This window comes from Pan troglodytes, chromosome 19 (genome assembly GCF_028858775.2).
Source record: "Pan troglodytes isolate AG18354 chromosome 19, NHGRI_mPanTro3-v2.0_pri, whole genome shotgun sequence".
Taxonomy (NCBI): domain Eukaryota; kingdom Metazoa; phylum Chordata; class Mammalia; order Primates; family Hominidae; genus Pan; species Pan troglodytes.
In genome coordinates this window covers 76,149,387-76,160,593 of record NC_072417.2, presented here as the reverse complement: position 1 = coordinate 76,160,593, position 11,207 = coordinate 76,149,387, and the positions used below count along the sequence as shown (strand labels likewise).

At 39.2% G+C, this 11,207-nt stretch overlaps 1 protein-coding gene across 10 annotated transcripts in view; it reads right to left on the bottom strand.

Moving 5' to 3' along the window:
• TANC2 (tetratricopeptide repeat, ankyrin repeat and coiled-coil containing 2) overlaps positions 1 to 11,207 on the bottom strand; it is a 471,963-nt gene that overhangs the window by 400,594 nt on the left and 60,162 nt on the right. The window lies entirely within an intron of this gene.

The window sequence follows — 11,207 nt, the reverse complement described above, 5'->3', positions numbered from 1 at the left end:
TGTTGTTAAAATGTGAATTGATCATTTATGAAAGTAGTTTTACCAGGGAAACTTCAATCAGTACTAAGAAACCACTATTTTAAATTTCAAGTGCCTTGTACAAGTTGAGGATAGGAAGAAACTAAATAGAATGAAAATGAACTTCCTTTAAATGGGAAAGAATTAGTCACAAAACAACTTGTGCTGACTGCATAAGCCTTACATAGCTTTCTGTCTTCCTTCTTTACCAACATGGAGGGATGCAGCAAACTTTGAAAGTACCAACCTATGAAAGTAGATGATCAGGGAATAAATCTTTAGGCTAAAATATTGCAGTACAGTGCTAAAAAGGCTTGTAACATTTAAAATTGTTCTGAGGTCCTGGGGAAGCATAATCCTAAAGTTGGAATAAGAGTAATTTACAAAGATTCAGAGTATGGAAATAAACCACAGAGCTAAATAAATTACATTTGAAAGCAAAATTTAGTGCAAAAAGTTAACATTTTATCTCTGAATAGTTATTCATTTAATATATGATCACTGAATATCCAATATGAGCCTGGAACAATGCAAGGTACCAGTGTGCCAGTCTCTCTAACCAGAAATTTCAGAACAAATTATTTCTTCCCATTCTTTTCACTTCCCAGCCACTCTAGTAAACAAATCTTATATAGTCTACCTCAAAAATGTCTTCCTTGTGTATCCTCTGTCTCTTTATTCCTACTGTCACTTCTTGAGCCTTTTCATTGTCTCTTAATTAGTATTTCCTCACTGCAGTCTATTCTATACACTGATGCCAGAGTTATCATCCTTAAAATGTCATAAAGAATGTTTTCATTCATAAAACAAATATTACTAAGTACTTGCTATGTGCCGGGCAGGTACTGAGGATACAGCAGTGTAAAAGAGAATGGACTTACATGAAACTTGTACTCTAGTAGGAAAGACAGATAATAAAGCAGAAAAGCAAGACATATAAGATGAATAATGATAATCGCTACAGAGACAAAATTTAAAAGGGAGGACAAAATAAAAAGGTGACATGAAGAAGGGGTTAGAGTCTTAGATCTGGTGGCAAGGAAAGACTTCACCGAGAAGGTGATTTCTGATTAGAAATATCAATGAAGTAAGGGAGCTAACTAACATTCTAGGCATAGGGAGCAGCATGCATAGGAGTCCTCGAGTAGGAGGAGGTTAATGTTGCTTAAAGGAATGAACAAAAATAAAAGGGAGATATACAGGATACGAAGTCAAAGGTCACCAGCAACAGATATTACAGAATCATGGAAGGACATAGGTACCTAACCAACTCATGTTGATATTTTATTTTATTTTATTTTATTTTTATTTTTTTTTACTTATTTTATTTTATTTTATTTTATTTATTTTATTTTATTTTTGAGATAGGGTCTCACTCTGTCACCCAGGCTGGAGTGCAGTGGTGCAATCACGGCTCACTGCAGCCTCAACCTCCCAGGTTCAAGCGATTCTCATGCCTCAGCCTCCCAAGTAGCTGGGATTACAGATGTGTGCCACCACACTCAGCTAATTTTTTAATTTTTAGTAGAGATGAAATTTCGCCACGTCGCCCAGGCTTGTCTTAAACTCCTGGCCTCATGTGATCCGCCCACCTCAGCCTCCCAAAGTGCTGGGATTACAGGCGTGAGCTACCATGCCTGCCCCGTGATCTCTTATTTAAAGACTGTATTTGGCACCTCATTGCTGAAATTCTTCAATAGCCTTCACTATTTCTCATTCCATTCTACCTTCCAACCCTCTCTCCCTACTTACCCATCTCCAAAGATTCTACCCAAAGATAGTAAAAATGAAGAAGGCGTCCACAACTGGAAGACATTATGAAACTTCATTCACCAACTTCTAATCATCACATGTGCCACTCTAGTAGGGAATCCCTAACATTTTCAGTAAATATTGTATGAACATATAAGCAGGTTAAAATGATTGAGACCAATGTTCTACAGCATACTTAAAAAAAAAATTACCATCAACTGTATTAACACACAGTTAATAAGGAGGAAAGCCATGGAGAAATACTAATGGTAATTAGTTTAGTTTACATTTAATGTCTAATAGGGTGATTTTTCAAATAATAAAACATACAGGAAACTGACATATTTAATATGTTTCTATGAAAAACAAGAAAAAATCAAAGAGCAAAAACTTACACAAATTTCTCAAAGTATTTCTCAACTCTAGCACAAAAAGCCACCAAATTTTTGGCTACTTGTTGCTCTGGTATAATCCTTAGCAACTTAAAATCTCTAACATCTGAGTCACTACTTCAAAGAAAAGACAGTTTCCAGGTCTCAGTTTAGACTTAATTCCACTCAACTGTCTCATTTATTCAGGGACAGCAATATACATACAGTGAGAATTCAATGGCTTCTATTCCTACTAGCTGTATAATCTTGGGCAATACATTTAATATCTCACCTATAAAGTCTCTCATGTATTTGCTACACAGATTAAATTAGGTAATGCACATAAAAGTCCTTTTCCTCTGTGAAATACAGAACACATGCAAATGTGTGTATACTCCATCTTGAATAGGGGCTGGGTAAAATAAGGCCGAGACCTACTGGGCTGCATTCCCAGTAAGTTAGGGCATTCTTAATCACAGAATGAGATAGGAGATCAGCACAAGATACAGGTCATAAAGACCATGCTGACAAAACAGGGTGCAGTAAAGATGCCGGCCCAAACCCACTAAAACCAAGATGGCGATGAGAGTGACCTCTGGGCATCCTCACTGCTACATGCCCACCAGTGCCAAGACAGTTTACGAATGTCATGGCAATGACAGGATGTTACCCTATATGGTCTAAAAAGGAGAGGCATAAATAATCCACCCTTTGTCTAGCATATAATCAAGAAATAACCATAAAATTGAGCAACCAGCAGCCCTCAGGGCTGCTCTGAGGAGTAGCCATTCTTTATTCCTTTACTTTCTTAATAAATTCGCTTTCACTCTAATCTATGGACTAGCCCCGAATTATTTCTTGCACGGGATCCAAAAACCCTCTCTTGGGCTCTGGATCGGGACCCCCTTTCTGGTAACAGTTCTATTAAACTTTCAAGGAATAAATAATTTATATGATAAAGAAGCACCACAAAATACAGAAATTATCACAATTCATCTTGTAAAGTTAGTAAAACCCTAATATTAAAACAACAATAAAAAAGGATGAATGAAAATAGATATGAACACATGAATGTGAATACATGTGTCTATCTGATGAGAAGCACTATTACAGAATTGCTACAAATTTGTGGAATATAAACAAAACCAGTCAGTTCAGATTTGTTTCAAATGCAATTTCAAAGTTCTTAGCACTTAGTTCACTCTCCAGTCACATTTTATTTTATAGCACAGTATCCTCTGCCACCAAATCAGAATCCTTATTTTCTGTTATAAGGCCACATTTTGATACTTCTTGAAAGATGTTTCATTTCAGCACAAACTCAAAACTCTAACATCCTCCTGTAAGCCTGTGAAATCAAAACAGGTTATCTACTTCAAAGATACAGTAATGGGACAGGCAGCAGGTAAATATTCCCACGCCAAAAAGGAGAGAAGCAAAAATTAAGGAGTAATCAGCCCCAAGCAAGTCCCAAACTGAACAAAGCAGACATTGCATCTTACAACTCCAGAATAATCTTTCGGCCAGGGACAGGCACAATGGCATATTCCTGTAGTCTCAGCTACGTGGGAGGCTGAAGTGCAAGAATTGTTTGGGCCCAGGAGTTCGAGTCTAGTCTGGGCAACATAGCTAGACCTCATGTCTTAAAAAAATACACACATACACACACACATACACACACAAAATAATCTTTCGCTCTATGTGCCATCACCTGGACACTCTAGGTAACAGGGCAGGGGTGAGCTCCCAAGGCCTCAGGCAACCCAGCTCCCATGACTTTGCTGGGCTCAGCCCACATAACCGTTCTCACAGGATAAAGTTGTACACTGGTGCTTACAGCTTTCCTGGGCCAGCGTTGCATGCTGCCAGTGGCTGCAGCAGCAGCCCCACTTCCAAGTCCCTCATAGGCATTGCCCTTGTGGGGAACCTCTGTGGTGGCTCCACCCCATGGCAAGTTTTTGCTTGGGCCTGTGGGCTTTCTACAACATTCTTTGAAATCTTGAAGAAAAGCACTCTTCCACACCTCTTGCATTCTGCACACCTGCAGAATTAGCACCACACAGACACTGCCAGGCTTACTGCATGCGTCCTCTGGAGCTGTGGCACAAGCCACATCTAGGCTCACTTGAACCACAGCATGTTGCTGCCACAATCTATGGCATGTACCTTTTGGAGAGGTGAGTCAAGCTGCACCTGGGGCCACTTGAGCCACACAGCTGGTGCAGCCAAGCAGGACCACACTGGCATGCAAGGAGTAGACACCTGAAGTCCTGGGTAGTAGCCCATCTCCTAAAGCCATTCTGCCCTCCTCAGCCTCTGGGCCTGTGATGGGAGGTACAGCCCCCAAGGTCTCTCAAATGCCTTGGGGACCATTTCCCCATGAATTTGATGACTAGCACCTGGCTCCTTATTCATGCTAATCTCTTTAGTAACTGGTCATCAGGTCACACTCTTGTTTTGTCTTTCCAAACATTCTTTTTCATTCTTTACATGGCCAGGCTGGGAATTTTTGAAATGTTTATGCTCTGCTTCCCTTTTAATTATAAATTATATCTTTAAATCATCCCTTTGCTCCCATAGCTCACTGTAAGTGGCCAAAAGTAGCTACACAGCATCTTGAGCACTTTGCTACTTAGATTTCTTCCACCAGAAATCCTAGTTTGTCATTCTTTTTTTTTTTTTTTTTGAGATGGAGTTCCACTCTGTGGCCCAGGCTGGAGTGCAGTGGCGCGATCTCGGCTCACTGCATCCTCTGCCTCCTGGGTTTAAGCAATTCTCTGCCTCAGCCTCCCAAGTAGCTGGGATTACAGGCGCCCACCGCCATACCCGGCTAACTTTTTTTGTATTTTTAGTACAGATGGGGTTTCACCATCTTGCCCAGGCTGATCTTGAACTCCTGACCTCGTGATCTGCCTGCCTCAGACTCCCAAAGTGCTGGGATTACAGGTATGACCCACCGCGCCCGGCCTAGTTTGTCATTCTTAAATTCCACCTTCCATAAAGACCTAGGGCATGGACACATTGCAGCCAAGCTCTTTGCTACTAACAAGAATAGCCTTTATTCCAGTACCCAACAAGATATTCCTCATTTACCTCTGAAATCTCATCAGAATGGTCTTTACTGTCCACATTTCTATCAATATTCTGCTCATGACCACTTATGTAATCTCAAAGAAGTTCCAGATTCCCCTAGTCCTAGGGATTTCTTGGTGTCTTCACCAGAATTACCCTTAACGCTCTGTTCATGGCAATACAGGCTTTTTCTAGCCTGCTCCTGCAAATTCTTCCCTCTACAATCTATTATTCACTTTCAAGCTGCTTCTACATTTTCAAGTATTGTTATAGCAACAACTCCACTCTCTCAGTACCAATTTTGTCTTAGTCCATTTTCTGTTGCTATAACAGAATACTTGGGACTGGATAATTTATAAAGAAGAAAGGTTTATTTTGGCTCACAGCTGTGAAGGCTGGGAAGTCCAAGACCAGGTGGCCCATCTGTTGAGGGCCTCGTGATGCTTCAACTCATGGCAGAGACCAGAAGGTCAAGCAGGCACATTTGAAAGAGACAGGGGAAAAGGAGGCTGACCTGCTTTATAACAACCGGCTCTCACAAAAGCTAATGCAGTCTCACAAGAAAGACATTAATCCACCTTAAAGACCTAACTCATCTCTTAAAGGTACTACCTCCCAACACTGCCACATTGGGGACCATGCCTCAACATGACTTCTGGTGGGAACACATCATATTCAAACCACAGAACCCTGGAAGAAAAAATATATTTTTTAGTATAAAAATACTTGCATTACATACTATTGCACATACATCGTTTATTATGAGCATTCATTATTCAGAGCGCAATAAAAATTTTAACTAAGTTCAATATGCAATGGATAAAAAAATTCCAGTGACATGGTTTGGATATCTGTCCCCTCCAAATCTCATGTTGAAATGTTACCCCCAATGTTGGAGATGGGGCCTCGAGAGGTATCTGGGTCATGAGGGTAGATGCCTCATGAAGGGTTGGTGCCCTCCCCATGGTAATGAGGGAGTTCTACTTAATTCGTTCATGTAAGAGCTGGTTGTTTTAAAAAGCTCCTACACCCCTCTCTCATTTCCACTCTTGCCATGTGACACACCTGATCCTGCTTCACCTTCCCCTAAGAGTAAAAGCTTCCTGAGGCCTCATCAGAAGCCAAGCAGATGCCAGTGCTATGCTTCTTGCACAGCCTGCAGAACTGTGAGCCAAATAAACAAACATCTTTTCTTTATACTACTCAGTCTCAAGTATTCCTTTATAGCAATACAAAATGGACTAATACAAACAGTCACACATGATTCTAACAACACCTTGTATTTACAGATGAACTGACTTTTGTGTACATGGGGTACACAGAATTTAACCCAGACTCAAATATCAAGCAACCAGCATACTATACTTAGTACTTAATGATTAATGAATAAATATTTGTTGACAGAAATTAAACACACCATCAATAAAAGTAAAACTTCTGCCTGGGCAACATCATAAGACCTCATCTCTATAAAAAAAATTTTAAATTAGCCAGACATGGTGGCATGTGCCTGCAGTCCCAGCTACTCAGGAGGCTGAGGCAGGAGGATTTCTTGAGCCCAGGAGTTTAAGACTGCAGTTAGCTATGATCACACCACTGAACTCCAGACTGGGCAATGGAGCAAGACTCTGCCTTGAAAAAAAAGAAAAAGAATAAAACAATAAATTGGACTTCATCAATATTAAAAACTTTTGCTTTATAAAAAGTCCTGTTAAGAGGATTAAAAATACAAACTATACAGTGCCTTACACCTGTAATCCAAGCACTTTGGGAGGCCAAGGCAGGCGGATCACCTGAGGTGAGGAGTTCAAGATGAGCCTGGTCAAAATGGTGAAATCCCGTCTCTACTGAAAATATAAAAAATTAGCCAGGCATGGCGGCACATGCCTGTAATCCCAGCTACTGGGGAGGCTGAGGCAGGAGAATCGCTTGAACCCGGGACGGGGAGGTTGCAGTGAGCTGAGATCAGGCCACTGCACTCCAGCCTGGCAACAAGAGCGAAACTCTGTCTCAAAATACAAACAAACAAACAAACAAACAAAAACTATAGACTGGGAGAATACATTTTCAAACCACGTATCTGACAAAGGCTAGAATATATAGCGAACTCTCAAAACCCAACACACACACACACACACACATCCAATTGAAGACAGCCAAAAGACATGAAGAGATATTTCACCAAAGACATGCAAATAGCAAATAAGTACATGAAAAGCTGATTAACAAGATGAGCCATTACAGAAATGAAAATCACTCAATGAGTACAATGTATGTTATTCAGGTGATAGATATTCTAAAAGCCCTGACTTCACCACTAAGCAATCTAGGTATGTAACAAAACCACACCTATACTCGATAAATTTATACAAATAAATAAAAATTATTTTAAAAAACTACAATGAGATACCTCTATATACTTATCAAAATAGCTAACATAAAGCCAGGCACATTATCTCACACCTGTAATCCCAGCACTTCGGGAGGCCAAAGAGGGCCGATCACTTGAGGCCAGGAGTTTGAGATCAGCCTGGGCAACATGGTGAAACCCAGTCTCTACAAAAAATACAAAAATTAGCCAGGGGTCATGGCATGCAACTGTAATCCCAGGTACTCAGGCAGCTGAGGCATAAGAATTGTTTGAACCCAGGAGGCAGAGGTTGCAGTGAGTCATGATCACGCCACTGCATGCCAGCCTGAGTGACAGAGTGAGACTCTGTCCCCATAATAAATAAATAAATAAATAACATTAAAAATAGTGACAAGACCAAATGCTGGTAAGGATGAGGAGAAACTGAATTACTTATACATTGCTGGTGGGAATGTAAAATGGAAAAGAGTTGGCACTTCCTTTATAAATTAACATGCAATTAAAACATGAGCTGGCAATTGCACTCCCGGACATTTGCCCTAGAGAAATAAAAAATTATGTTTATACAAAACCCTGTACACTAATATTTTTCACAACTTTATTCAAAATAGCACAAATTGGAAACAATTCAGCTGTCCTTCAAAGGGTGAATGGTTAAACAAACAGTGGTATAACCATACCATGGAATACACGCAATAACAAGCAACAAATATTGATACACGACAACCTGGATGAGTCCTGTGAGAATTATGCAAAATTTAAAAAGCCAATCCCAAAAGGTTACATACTGTACAACTCATTTATATAACATTCTTGAAGTGATAAAATTTTTCAAATGGATTAGCAGTTATTATCAGGGGTTAACAAGGGAGCAGGCATGAGAGGGAAGGGGGTACTGCTATAAAAAGGCAAACCAAGGAATCCTTGTGGTGATGGAAATGTCCAGTATCTCAACTGTTATCAATGTTAATATCCTGATTGTGATATTATACTATACAGTTTTGTAAGAGATTACCACTGGGGGAACCCAAATATACACAAGATCTCTCTATATTATTCCTTTTTTTGTTTTATTTTTTGTTTATTTTATTTATTTATTTTTTTTTGAGACAGAGTCTCACTCTGTCGCCCAGGCTGGAATGCAATGGAAAGATCTCAGCTCAATGCAATCTCTGCCTCCCAGGTTCAAGCAATTCTCCTCTCTCAGCCTCCTGAGGAGCTGGGATTACAGGCGTGTGCCAGCTAATTTTTGTATTTTTAGTAGAGACAGGTTTCTCCACGTTGGCCAGGTTGGTCTTGAACCCCGACTTCCCGGTGACCCGCCGACATCAGCCTCCCAAAGGGCTGGGATTACAGGCATGAGCCACGGCGCCTGGCTATTCCTTACAACTGCAGGTAAATCTACAATTATTTTAAAGTAAAACGTTTAATTTAGAAAATAACTGCTCTTTTTTTTTCATAGACAGGGTCTTGCTCTGTCACCCAGGCTGGAGTGCAGTGGTGCATTAGCAGTTCACTGTAACCTCAAACAACTCCCAGGGTCAAGTGATTCTCCTGCCTCACTAGGACTACATGTCACCATGTCTGGCTATTTTTTAATTCTTTTTTTTAGAGACAAGTTCTCACTATGTTGCCCAGGCTGGTCTCCAATCTCTGGCCACAAGAGATCCTCTTGCCCTGGCCTCCCAAAGTGCTGGGATTACAGGAGTGAGTCACCGCGCCCTGCTGCTGCTGTCATATTGTTCACAAGTTCTAGTAATTACTAGCTCTATAAATTATAAGAAGAAACATTTTTCATTAAAAAATAATCTCTAACCAATTTGAGGTTTAGTACCCATAACTGTTTTTCTTACACTAGAAATAGATGTTTTGTTAACAAAAAAATTGTATCACACTCGTTCCATGTCTAGTCTGAACAGAAAACCTTGAATCCACTGAGGAGTGACTGGAGAGTATAAAAGTAACATGATTTCCATGGAAACCTGGAGATAAAAAAATGTTTCAGAATTTGTTTGGGCTTAAGGGGAACCATTTCGAATAGAAGACACTCAGGACACGACCCTGTATTCCATGTGCATCAATTTAAAGCTGATTAATAAAACACTGTATAAAAACTAAAATCCTATACGACAGAACAGTGAACAAAAACTTAAAAAATGAAACTAAAGAAATAGTTCTTTTAAAAAATCAGTTAACTGTAAATTTATAGCAGCCCATACATTTGTATCATTTTAGTAAAAAATAAAAAATTTAATTTAGAAAATATCTACTATCTTCATCATTTATCTTTATCATTTACTGATAAGGGATTAGTCATCCTTTCTGTTATGAACCAGGAACATGAATGAAATCTAAAAATCTATAAGTAACGCAAGGGTGTCAAGTCCATTCAGTAGAGAAAGAATAGTCTCTTCAAAAAACAGTGCTAGGGAAATTAGATTTCCACATGCAAAAGAATGAATTTGGACCCTTCCTTCATACCACATGCAAATACTTACTCCAAATGGATCAACAACCTAAATGTAAGAGTTAAAACCATAACTCTTAGAAGAAAACATAGGAGTAAATCCTCATGACCATGGAGTGAAAAGACAACCCCTATTATGGGAGAAAACATTTGCAAATCACATATCTGATAAGAGATTAATATCCAGAACATATAAATAACTCCTCCAAGTGAATGACAAAAACACAAGCAATCCAATTCAAAAATAGGTAAGGGACTAGAACAGGCATTTCTCCAAAGACATAAAACGATCATTAATGAAAAGATCCTCAATATCACTAATCATTAGGGAAAAGTAAGTCAAAACCACAATGAGATACCACTTCACACCTACTATAATTTTAAAAAAACAAAGAAAATCACAACTGTTGGCAAGGATGTGGAGAAACTGGAACCCTCATGCCATGACAGAAAGAATATTAAGTGTGCAGCCACTGTGGAAAACAGTTTGTTAATTCATCAAAAAGTTAAACATAAAATTACCATATGACCCAGAAATCCCACTCCTATATACCCAAAAGAAATGAAAAAACTCAAAGATACTCATATTCCAATGTTCACTACGGCATTATTCACAGATTAAAAATGCAAATAACCCAAATGCCCATCAAAGGAAGAACAGACCAACAAAATGTGGCACAACAGAATATTATTCAGCCATAAAAAATTTTTTTTTGTAGAGACAGGGTTTCACCATATTGGCCAGTCTGGTCTCGAAGTGCTGACCTCGTGATCCTCCTACCTTGGCCTCCCAAAATGCCGGGATTACAGGCATGAGCCACCACACCCAGCCTTAATGATGTTTTTAATTGCTATACCATTTTATAAAATACTTTTTCAACATATAATAATGTGGTTTAAAATTTTTTTCTAATTGGAAAAGTTCTGTTAATTTTCTGATGTACAAAAATCTTTGTATTCTTGGAATAAATTCTACTTCTTGTAGTACATTACCAGCAATTATCTGTGTTTAAGTTTTACGTACTTTGCTCACTTTTGTTTCTCTATCTCCTGCCTTCCACACATTCTCCAAAGGCTATGTTATGCTTATGATACTAATCTTTCTGAATTCCCGAATATCTGAAATTGCCAGTATCTCCCCACCCCCACCAGCATA